The sequence below is a fragment of the Chlorocebus sabaeus genome, chromosome 13 (assembly GCF_047675955.1).
Source record: "Chlorocebus sabaeus isolate Y175 chromosome 13, mChlSab1.0.hap1, whole genome shotgun sequence".
Taxonomy (NCBI): Eukaryota; Metazoa; Chordata; class Mammalia; order Primates; family Cercopithecidae; genus Chlorocebus; species Chlorocebus sabaeus.
The window spans coordinates 79,152,367-79,167,752 of record NC_132916.1 but is presented as its reverse complement, the minus strand read 5'-3'; the positions used below and the strand labels follow the sequence as shown (position 1 = coordinate 79,167,752).

Here is a 15,386-nt window from a genome sequence, read left to right as displayed (position 1 = left end):
CTGCCAGCCTGGGCCTCCCAAAGTGCTGAGATTACAGGTATGAGTCACCACGCCCGGCCCTCTTTTATTTTTTTGTAGAGACAGAGTCTCGCTATGTTGCTCAGGCTGGTCTAAACTCCTGACCTCAAGCCACCCTCCCACCTCGCCCTCCCAAAGTGCTGGGATAAGCCATTGTGCCCAGTCTAAATATGCTCTTGCATACCTTTTTTACAATATTGATGTATCACTTACTCAAAAAATAAAGCAGGCCGGGTGCGGCGTGCAGTAGCTCACACCTGTAATCCCAGCATTTTGGGAGGCGGAAGCAGGCAGATCACTTGAGGTCAGGAGTTCAAGACCAGCTTGGCCGACATAATGAGACCTTATCTCTACTAAAAATATAAAAATTAGCTGGGCATGGTGGTAGTCACCTGTAATTGCAGCTACTTGGGAGGCTGAGGCAGGAGAATCACATGAACCTAGGAGGCACAGATTGCAGTGAGCTAAGATTGCGCCTCTGCGCTCCAGCCTAGGTGACAGAGTGAGACTCCATCTCAAAAAAATAAACAAAAAGGATTTTAAATTTAAAAAGAACAGTGAAAAGGATGGCATTTTAACAGACAAAAAGCTAAGAGGGAACAAAATAAAAAGAATAACAACTATACTTAAATACTATATAGTTATTACTGAGCACTATAAACATGCTTGTTTCTACTTAGCCATTTCTTGTTTCTATGAGGGAAGTTTAAAAATCTCTTTATTGGCCAGGTGAGGTGGCTCACACCTATAATCCTAGCACTTTGGGAGGCCAAGGTGGGTGGATCACACGGTCAAAAGATTGAGACCATCTGGCTAACATGGTGAAACCCCGTCTGTACTAAAAATACAAAAAATTAGCCAGGCATGGTGGCAGACACCTGTAGTCCCAACTACTGGGGGGGCTGAGGCAGGAGAATGGTATGAACCCGGGAGGCGGAGTTTGCAGTGAGCCAAGATCGCGCCACTACACTCCAGCCTGGGTGACAGAGCGAGACTCCGTCTCAAATAAATAAATAAATAAATAAACCTCTTTATTATACATACATACACATAAGCAAGCAACTCCCATTTGTAGAGCAAAATACGAACGCTTGAGCTGGGATTCACAATCCTCTTCGCAATTTGGTTCCAGTCCACCCTTCCTGACCCATTTCCTGCCATCCTTCCATCCTTCCATGAACTCGTTATCTGCGATACTGCACTATTATTTGCCAGTTCTGGAGGGTAAAGGCAACAAGCACAATGTCTGGCAGGCATGCAGCAAACTTTCATCCAGTGTTGGCTTGCATCCTACCTCAAACACTGCCTTTGCTTAGACTGTCCCCTGTGCATGGAATGCCCTGCACCCCTCTCCAAGCCCCACGTAAAATTCCCTTCAAGGCCTACCTCAAATGTCACTGTCACCAAGGAGTCCCACAGGCAATTAGTTATCGCCTCTAGTCTCCCACAGCACCTGTTTTTACCTTAACTATAACACTTTTATTATTGTATCGCAACTTAAATCTCTGCAACCCAAAGCCTGGTCCTTGGACTGTCAGCATCGACATTAGCTGGGACTTCGTTTGAAATGAAGAACGTGGGCCCCATTCCAGACCTACAGAATCAGAATCTGAATTTTAACAAGATATCAGTGATTTATTGGCACATTAATCTTTCCCTGGTTGAACTGTAAACCTTTCCAGGGCTCTCTTTCATCTCTGTCCCCAGAGCCCAACATAAGACTTGACACTCAAATGTTTTTAAAGCTTTATTTACAATACTCATGCATCAGATAGATTTTTTGAATTTCTGGAAAAATAAATACACATTATTAATAATAGTTATCTGGTAGGTAGATAATGGTATATTTCTATGTAACGTTTTAATTTTTTATAATCAATGTATTACCTTTGCAGATGGAAAACATGAAGATTTGGGAAAATGCATGTAAAATGTAAGATAAAATGTAAATTTTAAGATATAATACATTCACAAAAGGTATAATTGTGTTGAGCTACATTTACAGATATAAAAAGACGAGCAAATTACATTAGGTTTTTTTAAAAAGACAATCTAACAGAATGTATTGATGATACCACATTTGTTCTTCAAAAAATTTTGTGAATTGGCTGGGTATGGGGGCTCACACCTGTATTCCCAACACTTTGAGAAGCTGAGGTGGGAAGATCCCTTGAGCTCAGGAGTTTCAGCTGGGCAATATAGTGAGACCCCATCTCTATTTAAAAATTTTTTTTAGAAGACACTGAAAAGATACATATCAAAATATCTCTAATGAAGTTTATTTTGCAATTTTCTACATTCTAATTTTTTCTAGTTTTCCTATGATCTTTATAAAAGCATATCACTTATAATAAGAAAATAGTTATTTTCATTTTTGAAAAATATCTATGCCCTTTATTAAGCCCCTTTACATTCAATGACCAAGATTTCTACCACACCCTGGGAAGCTGCAAGTTCTGAAAGTAACAGGCCTTGCATAGATGAAGGCAGTGGTCCTAGGAAATGTAACCCCGATGGACTGACTCTGGGCTGGCGTTCTCCCACCCCTGCAGCTGCTCCAGACTCAGAGGAATGTGGCAAGTCAGATAACAGCTTTGGCCAAAAGAAAACCCTGTCATTTTCGGAGTCTCACCATGCCCATTTCCTTCCTCTGAGATGGCAACAGCAATAGGCAAACACTTCAAAGATGAAGCATTCAGAATGATTCATGCTATACCACCTCCCCTTGGTGGCAGGCTATGGAAATTGGCTTGATGATAACTATTGCAATTGGTCAAAAAAAGAAAAAAAATTTTTTTTTAGACGGAGTCTCTCTGTTGCCAGGCTGGAGAGCAATGGCCCAATCTTGGCTCACTGCAACCTCCGCCTCCCGGGTTCAAGCAAATCTCCTGTCTCAGCCTCCTGAGTAGCTGGGACTACAGGCGCGCACCACCATGCCTGGCTAATTTTTGTATTTTTAGTAGAGACAGGGTTTCACCATGTTGGCCAGGATGGTCTCAATCTCTTGACTTTGTGATCCGCCCGCCTTGGCCTCCCAAAGTGCTAGGATTAAAGGTGTGAGCCACCATGCCCAACTAAAATTTTTAAAATATATTTTCTGTCAAAATCACCCTTACTTCTTCAAATCATCAAAACCACTTTTCTTTTGTCAAGGATTCAGGTATTGACAAAAGACAAAACTAGGACCTGCTTTCAACAGACAACGCTTTGGATGATGCCAAGGCAGTGGGGCTCTTTGCCTCCTGTGCTTGCCTTCCACCTATTCAAGTCTACAATGGAGGCAAGGCACTGTGTTCTTCAGCACCACCTTGCCTGCTGTCTCTCTCCATCCACGTCCCTGGCCTCAGAAAAGGGCAAGGCGTGGCTCACATACTCTCAGCCATGGCCTGGTGTGCAGCAGCTCCAACATCAGACATCTAAGCACTAATTCTCCCCAAGACCCAGTTCTCAGGTTCGAGACATTGATATTTCAAATATGTCAGATTGAAATACTGAAGTTTCTTTAGAAATATCAGGGTGCAGCAATGTCAGTCTTCAACTGTGGTGTCCGTGGTCTCCAGATAAACACAGCTTCCTCACTCTTCCAGGAAGAAGGAAACATTGAATAGGATGTGTGAAATAGACAGAGAGAAAAACTGGCATTATCACCTCTCCCGAGAACATAGAACACACAGAAGCACAGCAAGGGCATCTTTCTAGTGCTTCCAAAGAGGTGAGCCACAGGGAGAGAAAGGAGGAGAGGAGACCTGAAGGAAGAACACAATCCAGTACCTTGTACAGGATCTTGGTGTTCATTCGGTCCCAGGCCTTGGACAAAGCTTGGGTGTTTGCCAAGTCTCCCCATTGAATAGAGGAAAGAAGATATTTTCTCTTCAGGTACGTTTCTGGAAGTTGAGGACTGCTCAAAAGAAAATGAAATATGCTGAAGGGGAAAAAAACACCTTAGTGAGAACCAGAGGGAGCTATGAAAGTGAAAATGCAGATATCCTTACATTTTACCAGGTGAGCCTGATTCACCTAGGCTACAAATATTTCCTGAGCAACTGTTTACTAATATGGCTTTGTGCTATAGGGAAAGAGGAAGGAAACCATCTCTGAAATTTGGGATCTCAGCATGGTGAGGACAAAACCAGATCCTGAGAAGAAAGAACAAAAGTGACATGAAAGGTAAAGCTCAGTGGAGGTCCAAAGGATAAATACAACTAATTCAGAGGACAGCAGGGACACTCCAGCTGGTAGGAAACATAAACAAAGGCACAGAAGCAGAGATGCATAGAATGAATTCAGGGAAAGCAAATCTTCCAGTCATGGATGCCACATGGAGAGCAGTCGGAAAGGCTGAAAGGTGAACTGAGCCAAAACAGAAAGAATACTGCCAGGGCATTGATCCATACCATAGCTGTCTCCCAGCTTTGAGAAGGCCTCAAAGTTGTCAGCAATGTCCTCATTGTTGATGTCCACCTCATATCTCGTGCCCCCAGGCATGCTGAGCCTGCAGCTTGTTAAGAATCTTTGTGGCATCAAAGCCAGCCTTATTGCACGGCTGGTGTGGGGTAATCTCCAAGGCCTTTGCATATGCCCCAATCAACAGCTGCTGTTTTCCTGGAATAGCCCTTGGAGAATCCCAAAGGTACTTAAAGAGCTCCCGCTCAATGACGCTGCCACCAGCCACCACTGACTCATTCCTGATGGCATCATGCAGGGACCACTCTGTCTCCTCCATAAACTGCTTGTCACCGCCACAGAGGATGAAGGTGCATGTCTCGGCCTTGGGGCAGCCAATAAAAAAATTGTACCTCTCACCTTTAAATCTGGGTCTCTTCAAACACCTGGCATCGACCCAGCACATCTGCTGAGAGAGCATTCGGACTGGTCTGGATTGAGACTTCACAGGCCATCACCATCCTCTTCAGATTATCCTCAGGTACTCGGCCAGCACAGAACATGTCCCTGTCACCAAAGTACTGGGTGGCCACGTCCCCACTGGGGAGTTTGGACAAGACAACTTTGGCTCCAGAATGATGGGTCCTCTCTAACTTGTCATAGAGAATGTTCTACTCGGCATCAACAATCTCCTGATAATCCTCAACTGTGTGGACTCTTATCTCAGTATTATCTTTCTCAGCTTTCCACTGGAGCTCAGTATTCTAAAGGGCAATCTTGGCCGGGCATGGTGGCTCACGCCTGTAATCTCAGCACTTTGGAAGGCCGAGGTGGGCAGATCATGAGGTCAGGAGTTTGAGACCAGCCTGACCAACATGGTGAAACCCCGTCTCTACTGAAAATACAAAAATTAGCCAGGTGTGGTGGCGCATGCCTGTAATCCCAGGTACTCAGGAGGCTGAGGCAGGAGAATCACTTGAACCCAGAAGGCAGAGGTTGCAGTGAGCCGAGATCAGGCCACTGCAGTCTAGCCTGAGCGACAAGAGCAAAACTCCGTCTCAAAAAAAAAAAAAAAAAAAAAAAAAAAAAAAAAAAAAGCGCTTTGCAGACGCTGCCGCCGAGGAAAGTCTTGTGCTACTAGCCATGGTCAACCCTACCGTGTTCTTCGACATTGCCGTCGACGGCGAGCCCTTGGGCCGCGTCTCCTTCGAGCTGTTTGCAGACAAGGTTCCAAAGACAGCAGAAAATTTTCGTGCTCTGAGCACTGGAGAGAAAGGATTTGGTTATAAGGGTTCCTGCTTTCACAGAATTATTCCAGGGTTTATGCGTCAGGGTGGTGACTTCACACGCCATAATGGCACTGGTGGCAAGTCCATCTATGGGGAGAAATTTGAAGATGAGAACTTCATCCTAAAGCATACAGGTCCTGGCATCTTGTCCATGACAAATGCTGGACCCAACACAAATGGTTCCCAGTTTTTCATCTGCACTGCCAAGACTGAGTGGTTGGATGGCAAGCATGTGGTCTTTGGCAAAGTGAAAGAAGGCATGAATATTGTGGAGGCCATGGAGCGCTTTGGGTCCAGGAATGGCAAGACCAGCAAGAAGATCACCATTGCTGACTGTGGACAACTCGAATAAGTTTGACTTGTGTTTTATCTTAACCACCAGACCATTCCTTCTGTAGCTCAGGAGAGCACCCCTCCACCCCATTTGCTCGCAGTATCCTAGAATCTTTGTGCTCTCGCTGCAGTTCCCTTTGGGTTCCATGTTTTCCTTGTTCTCTTCCATGCCTAGCTGGATTGCAGAGTTAAGTTTATGATTATGAAATAAAAACTAAGTAACAATTGTCAAAAAAAAAAAAAAAAAAAAAAGGCAATCTTGGGGTCGTAGTATTTTTGAGGAGGTTGCATTTCAAACCCAGCATAAGAGAAAGTATTCTTGAATGCAACACCAGCTACCAGCTGAGAATCCTCGAGGGCTCCACCCTGTACCTTCTTGATTCCAATCATTTTAAGCTGCAGCAAATCATTGAGTATCATCACTGCCTCCACCACCATCTTAGCAAAGAAAATTTCTGCTGCGAGATCAGCTTGGAGCTCAGAGCGGTCCTAGCACACTACTCCAGAAGCTTCCTCTGCTCCACTTTATCTCTCTCCTTCACAGTCAGAGCAAATCTCTCTGATCTTGTGAACTGCCAACTGGGTGGCTGTGCAGAAAGCTCGAATGTGAGCTAAGGGTGTAAACCATCCTTCACCTACAGTTTCACCTGCTTCAGAAACTCTGCAGCCAGCAACGTCAGTGAGGTGGTGCCATCACTGACCTCAGTGTCTTGGGATTTGGTAATGTCCACTAAAGTCTTTGCTGCAGGATGGACAACATCAAGAAGTTTCAGAATTATGGCCACATCGTTAGAAATTGTTGCTTTGCCTCTGCCATCCACAATAAGCTCGTCCATGCCATGGGCACCCAGGGTGGTTCTTACAGCCTTAGCAATCACCTGGCAGGCACTGAGGTTATTCACAAGCTGGGAGATGCCTTGGGAGCTATCAGTCCCCTCTTTCAATAGGATAACTAGTGTGGGCATCATTTTGGAAGCTTATTCAGCAGCCTGTTACTCTCCTCTCTTCTCTGTGACCGGTCTGCCCAGCAACCCACCTAATTTTTTACTTTTTAATAATCGCCATTCTGGCTGGTATGAGATGGTATCTCACTGTGGTTTTGATTTGCATTTCTCTGATGATTAGAGATGTTCAGAATTTTTTCATGTTTGTTGACCACTTGTATATCTTCTTTTGAGAATTGTCTGTTCATGATTTTTGCCTACTTTTTAATGGGATTATTTGATTATTGTTTGTTGAATTAAGTTTCTTATAGATTCTGAATATTAGATCTTTGTTGGCTGAACAGTTTGCAAATATGTTCTCCCATTCTGTAGGTTGTCTGTTTACTCTGTTGATGGTTTCTTTTTGCCCTGCAGAAGCACTTCAGTTTAATTAGGTCTCACTTGTCAATTTTTGGTTTTGTCGCAATTGCTTTCAAGGACCTGTTATAAATTCTTTCCCAAGGCCAATATCCAGAATGGTATTTCTGAAAATTTCTTCTAGGATTCTTATAGTTTGAGGTCTTATATTTAAATCTTCAATCCGGCCAGGCGTGGTGACCCACACCTGTAATCCCAGCGCTTTGGGAGGCCGAGGCAGGTGGATCACCTGAGGTCAGGAGTTCGAGACAAGCCTGAGCAACATGGTGAAACTCCATCTCTACTAAAAATACAAAACTTAGCTCAGCATAGTGGCAGTCACCTGTAATCCCAGCTACTCAAGAGGCTGAGGCAGGAGAATTGCTTGAACCTAGGAGGCGGATGTTGCAGTGAGCTGAGATCATGCCACTGCATTGTAGCCTGGGTGACAAGAGCAAGTTTCCTCAAAAAAATTAAAAAGTAAAAAAATCTTCAATCCATCTTGAGTTGATTTTTGTATATGGTGAAAGTTAATGGTCCAGGTTCATTTTTCTGCATACAAATAGCCGACTATCCCAGCACCATTTATTGAATAGGGAGTACATTTTCCCGTTGCTTGTTTGTGTCAACTTTGTCAAAGATCAGATGGCTGCAGATGTGCAGCTTTATTTCTGGGTTCTCTATTCTGTTCCAGCCATTATCCTAAGTGAATTAATGTAACAACAGAAAACCAAATACTGCATGTTCTCACTATGTACCAGTACTGTGCTGTTTTGGTTACTATAGTCTTATAGGATAGCTTCAAGTCAGGGGATGTGATGCCTCTGCTTTTTTTTTTTTTTTTCCTCTTAGGATTGCTTTGGCTAATGGGGCTATTTCTGAGTTGCATATGAATTTTAGAATAGTTTCCTTCTAATTGTGTGAAAAACAACATTGGAAGTTTGATAGGAATAGCATTCAATCTTTAGATTGCTTCGGGCAGTATGGCCACTTTAATGGTACTGATTCTTTCAACCTATGAGCATGGAATGTTCTTCCATTTGCTTGTGTCATCTATGATTTCTTTCAGCAGGATTTTGTGGTTATTCCTGTAGAGATCTTTCATCTTCTTGGTTAGATGTACTCCTAGTGGTGTGTGTATGTTGTAAATGGGATTGCATTCTTGATTTGGCTCTCAGCTTGAACGTTATTGGTGTATAGAATAACTAATTTTTGTACATTGATTTTGTATCCTGAAACTTTACTGAAATCATTTATCAATTCTAGGAGTCTTTTGGCAGACTCTTTAAGGTTTTCTAGTTATTATCATATGAACAGTAAAGAGAGAGAGCTTGATTTTTTTTTCCTATTTGGATGTCTTTTCTTTGTTTCTGTTGCCTGATTGCTCTGGCTATGACTGCTGGTGCTATATTGAATAGAAGTGGTGAGAGTGAGCATCCTTGTCTTGTTCCTGTTCTTAAGGGGAATGTTTCCAGCTTTTGCCCATTCAGTGTGATGTTGGCTGTGGGTTTGTCATAGAAGGCTCTTATTATTTTGAGGTATGTTCCTTCAATGACTAGTTTGTTGAGAGTTTTTGCCATGAAGGTATGTTGGATTTTATTGAAAGCTTTTTCTGCATCTATTGAGAAGATCATATGGTTTTTGCTTTTAATTCTGCTTATGTGGTGAATCATATTTATTACTATGCGTATGTTAAACCACCTTGCATCCCAGGAATGAAGAAAATAGGCAGCTATTGTCAGGCAGTGGACAACAGACAGTGCAAGACTGCTATCCTTGAGAGAGGGGAAATTCCCATGGTGAGTCCTACAACTGTCTGCCTGGAGACAGTTCCCCATGGTGCAATGAGCTGAAGTCCAAGCAGAGCACTGGGGTCTCACTAGGCATAGAAGGGAGAGATCAGAGCTTGGGGCAGCTGAAGTGGCTGGAATTTGCAGGACAGGTCACTGAAGAGGGAATTGATAAGTGGAGAGGAGGGGCAGAAGTCTGCGTGGGAGTCTTTGGCCAAGTGGTGCATGCTCAGAGTGAGACCTCCTAAAGCCTACCAGAGAACCACTGCTATGAGGTTGAAACAGAGACAGTAGAGGCAGAGCAGTGTTGCAGGACACTGGGGGAGGAGAGAGGAGAGATGTTGTTAATACTTTATTAACACCATGAACATCCTAAGGCCATTGCTTAGAAATAAGGGTCATGTCCCAGAGTGAGATCTATCCAACAAAGCATAAAATCAATCCCTATCAAGATTAGGAGGGGAGACAGAGTTTTGAGGCTGCATTTAGAAAGTCACAGGAACTGATCTATCCACAGATTTACCTAATAGAGCATAAAACCAAGCCTTCTAAAGTTCAAGATGGTTAACAGGTCGTTGAATTGCCTACTGGAACAAAAATCAACACAGTTCAGAGGAAAATAACAGAATCCAGAGTTTCTACAATGTGTCATCAGTGATAGCCAAGATATAATAATGAGAAATCTCTGGACAATATGGCGGTTTTGAGAAATGGTTGCCAATTCTTTGACACACTTCCCATCAAGAGGCAGAGTCTCTGTCTTTCCCCTTGACTCTTGGTGGGTGCTATAGTCTGGATGTGTCCCCCAAAATTCACGTGTCAGAAACTTAATCCCCAGTGCAACAGTGTTGGGATGTGAGGCATTTTGGGAGATGGTTAGTCAGACCACTCAGGCCAATGGTGTGAGAAAACCAAGCCACATGTTGGTAGTAAAGCCAGTGGGCCTAGATATCAAATCATCCTAACCCCGGCATCAGACATGCTAGTAAGGGAATGTCCATGTAATTCCACCAAGAATCGAGTCACCACTTTCTGGTCTTCCCAGCCACGGAACAGAGACAAACAATACTTATTCTGCCCTCTCCAAATTTCCTGACCCACAGAATCTATGAGAACCCATAAAACAGTTGTTGTTTTAAACCATTAAGCTTTGGGGTAGTTGTTTTGTTTTGTTTTACAAAGCAAAAATAATCAGTGCAACCTGCAAAGTAGCAGGAAAATGTTACTCAATGAAAAAAGCAGTCAATAAAAACAAACTCTGAACTAATCCAGATGTTGGATTTAGCAGACAAAGTTTTACTATGTACACAGTCATTCATGTCATCTGAAAAGAGAAACAGTTTTCTTTCTTTCTCTCCAGTCCTCTCCAGTGTCTGGTCCCTACCCCTTTCCTATCACCTATTCAATCAGAAATACTGTCAGCTTCCAGTATTTTATAGGTGCCATGGAAACGTAGGTGCTTGGGCATTGAGTATTTCTTTTTTGGCGAAGGGAATGATCTTCAGACTAACCAGAGAGAACAAACACTAGTTAGGGGAGGAACGAACATCAGGGAGTCCTAACTGCTCTCGGAGAGCCCAGGTTTCCTAATCTAGATGAATGACAGCCCCAGATACCAATTTGCAAATGAGAGGACTGGACCATTGTTTGTGACCTTTGAGAGATGATGGACATTATCAAAGGTGTCTAGACTACGGAAATGAGCAAAAGTTATTCCAACGTCAAGAGGGGAGTGTTGTTTATTTTGCAAAGACTATATAAGCGTGTCCACTATCAATCCTGTACAATATTCCAGCAACAGTTTTTGAGGGTTTATTTGGAAAATTCTGAAAAACAGAAACAATGCTCATCAGAACCTTAAATTGCTTGCTAAATTTCCCAGTATATTTTTATTTTTTTAATTGCTGTTGTAAATTGGCAAGTATGAGAATACAATAGCCTCAACTCCAAGATTTTCGACAACTTTGCATGATATGTTTGTGGAGAAGATGGAAATATATGGGCTGGATAAGGGCAACTGGGTGGATTAATAACCTAATAATTGCCGGGCACGGTGGCTCACACCTGTAATCCCAATACTTTGGGAGGCCAAGGCGGGTGGATCACCTGAGGTCAGGAGTTTGGAACAGCCTGACCAACATGGAGAAACCCTGTCTCTACTAAAAATACAAAATTAACCAGGCATGGTGGCACATGCCTGTAATCCCAGCTTCTCAGGAGGCTGAAGCAGGGGAATCACTTGAACCCAGGAAGCAGAGGTTGCAGTGAGCCAAGACCACGCATTGCACTCCAGTCTGGGCAACAAGAACGAAATTCTCTCTCAAAATAAATAAATAAATAAATAAATAAATAAATAAATAAGTACCTAATAATCATAGTCAGAGGATTCAAATTAATGAATTGATATCAACGTTGGCATAGGTCTTTCATGAAGTGTCTCAAGGCTCTCCCCTTGGCCTTCTCATAGTCCATATTTTACATAGATTTCTTGCATGAAGACATAGAAGGCAGGATCATCAGTTTATAGAGGATACAAAGCCAGGTGAGCAAAAAGTATCTTGAGACAGACAAAAATGGAAACACAACATGGTAACACTTATGTGATGCAGTAAAAGCAGTTCTAAGATGGATGCTGCTATTGTCTGCGTGTGTTCTCTCTAAAATTCAGGTGTTACCAATGTGACAGTGTTAAGAGGTGGGCCTTTAAGAGTTGATTAGGTCATGAGGGTTCCTCCTTCCTTGATACGATTACTACTCTTATAAAAGAGGTTCCATGTACCATTCGGCTAGCTTGCCCTTCTGCCTTCCACCATGTGAGGATGCAGCAAGAAGGCCCTCACCAGACACTAAATGCCAGTGCCTTGACCTTAAACTTCTCAGTTTCCAGAATTGTGAGAAAATAAATTTATGGTATTTATAAATGACCCAATCTCAGGTATTTTGTTATAGCAGCACAAAACAGACTAAGACAGATGTTTATAGCAATAAATGCCTAGATTAAGAAAAAAGATTCAGAAGAATATTAAGTCTAATAAATAAATAATAAAAAAAGAAAAAAGGAAGATCTCAAATAATGTAACTTTAAACCCCAAGGAAATAGAAAAAAAAAAAGCAAGTTAAGCCCAAAGTCAGCAGAATGAAGGAAATAATAAAAATTAGAGCAGAAATAAATGAATTTGAGAATGAAAAACAACAGAAGAGATAAACAAATCTAAGAGTTGGTTTTTTGAAAAGATAAAATTGACAGACCTAGACTAGATTAATGAAAAAAGACAAAGACTCAAATGATTAAAATTATGAATGAAAGAAAGTCATTATAATTGGTATCACAGAAAGACACAGGATCATAAGAGACTACTATAAACAATTGTGTGCCTACAAATTGGATAACCTAGAATAAATGGATACATTGCTAGAAACATAACCTATCAAGACTGCATCGTGAAGAAAGAAAATCAGAATAGACGATTAGTGAATAAGAAGATTGAATCAACAATCAAAAATCTCCTCACCGAACACTTGGACACAGGAAGGGGAACATCACACACCGGGGCCTGTTGTAGGGTCGGGGGAGGGGGGAAAGATAGCATTAGGAGATATGCCTAATGTAAATGAAGAGTTAATGGGTGCAGCACACCAACATGACCTATGTATACATATGTAACAAACCTGCACGTTGTGCACATGTACCCTAGAACTTAAAGTATAACAATAATAATAATAAAAATCTCCTCAGGAAGGAAAGGCCAGGGTCAGATGGCTTCATGAGTAAATTCTACAAGACATTTAAAGAAGAAATAACATCTATTTTTCTCAAAGTCTTCCAAAAAAAATTGAAGGGGAGGCAGCACTTCCAAACTCCTTTTACAAAGCTAGAATTACTCCCACACCAAAGCCAGATAAGAAAAATATAGGAAAAGAAAATTACAGGCCAATATTCCCAGTGATCACAGATGCAAACATTCTCAACAAAATACCAGCAAACTGAATTCAACAGCACATTAAAAGGATCATACACCATGATCAAGTGGGATTTATCCCTGGGATGCAAGGATGGCTCAACATGCAAAGCAATAAATGTGACATACCATATAAATATAATGAAGGATAAAAATTATACGATCATCTCAACAGACACAGAAAAAGCATTTGACAAAATTTAGCATCCTTTTATAATAAAAACCCTTAACAGGCCGGGCATGGTGGCTCACGCCTGTAATCCCAGCATTTTGGGAGGCCGAGGCGAGCAGATCACGAGGACAGGAGATCGAGACCATCCTGCTAACACGGTGAAACCTCGTCTCTACTAAAAATACAAAAAATTAGCCAGGAGTGGTGGCGGGCGCCTGTAGTGCCAGCTACTCAGTAGGCTGAGGCAGGAGATGGTGTGAACCCGGGAGGCGGAGCTTGCAGTGAACCAGATCGCGCCACTGCACTCCAGCCTGTGCGGCAGAGTGAGACTCCGTCTCAAAAAAAAAAAAAAAAAAAGAAAAAAAAAGTTGAAATTAAAAATGAATAAATATGATGGCGAGGATTTGGAGAAATAGGAACTCTTCTACACTGTTGGTGGGAGTGTAAATTATTTCAACCACTGTGGAAGACAGTGTGGCTATTCCTCAAGGATCTAGAACCAGTAATACCATTTCATCCAGCAATTCCATTACTGGGTATATACCTAAAGGATCATAAATCATTCTACTATAAGAACACATACACAGGTAGTTTATTGCAGCACTGTTTACAATAGGGAAGACTTGGAACCAACCGGAATGCCCATGAATAATAGACTGGATAAAGAAAACGTGGCACATATGTGCCAGGCAATACTATGCAGCCATACAAAAGAATGACTTCATGTCCTCTGCAGAGACATGAAAGAAGCTGGAAACCATCATTCTCAGGAAACTAACACAAGAACAGAAAACCGAACACTGAATGTTCTCACTTAAAAGTGGGAGTTGACCAATGAGAACACATGGACACAGGGAAGAGAATATCACACACTGGGGCCTGTCAGGGGGTTGGGGGCAAGGGGAGAGAGAGCATTAGGACAAATACCTAATGCATGTGGGGCTTGAAACCTAGATGACGGGTTGATAAGTGCAGTAAACCACCATGGCAGATGTATACTTATGTAACAAACCTGCACATTCTGCACATGTGTCCAAGAACTTAAAGTAAAATGAAAACATAAAAAATGAATGAATAAATTGACATGAGGCAAAAAAAAGTGGGTTTAACTGACTCAGGCAAGAGAGAACTCTGCACTATAAACTCCAACCCTGCCCTATGAAAATAAACTCTAGTAATTTAAAATAATTGTAAGGTGTGTGATCATAGTTTTATAAAAATTACACATGATTCTACAAAAACCCTAACATTAAACTGTGCATAATGGAATTTCAGATGATTTCCACCTTGTTCTTTATATCCTTCTTTTTTGTTTCATTTTGAAGTGACATTTTTTGTTTATCCTCCGGAAGTCATTGCTCCCAGTCATCCCCTTCTACACCCACCCTCTCCTTTTCCAGGGTCCACCCCAGCCCTTCTCTGGCCTGAAACTGTGGCTTCCTTGGCACTGAAGGCACAAGAACTGCATTCAGCCTCAGGAGAGAGGAGGACAAGGGCAGGTAGTGGAGATGTTCTCAGCATTGCAGACTAATTTAACAGCACCCAGTCTCCATTGCAAATGGCTGCATTTCTCCACGTGTCATCTACAAGCAAGTCAAACTTACCCCTTTCCTGATTGGTTTCTCACTCTTCCCAACTCCTACTTGAAAATGCATATTCTTCCACCTAATATTTCTTTCTACTTCTTGTCGTCACAATATATTCTGATTTATTGTGCCCAGGAAATACTGGTCTCACCATGTTCTAAGTTACCATCTAAAGTGTAGTGAATAAATGGACAACAAAGAGGCCCCTGCCCCAATCACTGCCTCTCATTTATTCACTCACAGGGTTAGTACAGCCTCAGAACCAACAGTGAGCTGTGCTGTGGACACTTCTCTCAGGAAAACAGACAAAATCCCTGCTCCAGTGGAGGCAGCAGGTGAACATAATGAGCAGGTGCATTGCATCAGACGTAGGAAGGTGACAGATGATTCAGGTGGCGAGGAGCAAGGTAGTGGAGAGGAAGAGTGGGAGGGGAGTCCCCAGGTCCTCAATAGCCTAAACAGGAAGGATTCCCCAAAAAGTAACCTGTGTGTCCTGGCTTCATGGAGGTGAGTATT

The 15,386-nt window shown here is 42.3% G+C and overlaps 2 pseudogenes; one reads left to right on the top strand and one right to left on the bottom strand.

Annotated features, from left to right (window-relative positions):
* Positions 1-4,301: 4,301 nt before the first annotated feature.
* On the bottom strand, positions 4,302-6,991 carry LOC103240134 (T-complex protein 1 subunit eta pseudogene; annotated as a pseudogene).
* LOC140713178 (peptidyl-prolyl cis-trans isomerase A pseudogene) lies at positions 5,503-6,208 on the top strand (annotated as a pseudogene).
* Positions 6,992-15,386: the final 8,395 nt, after the last annotated feature.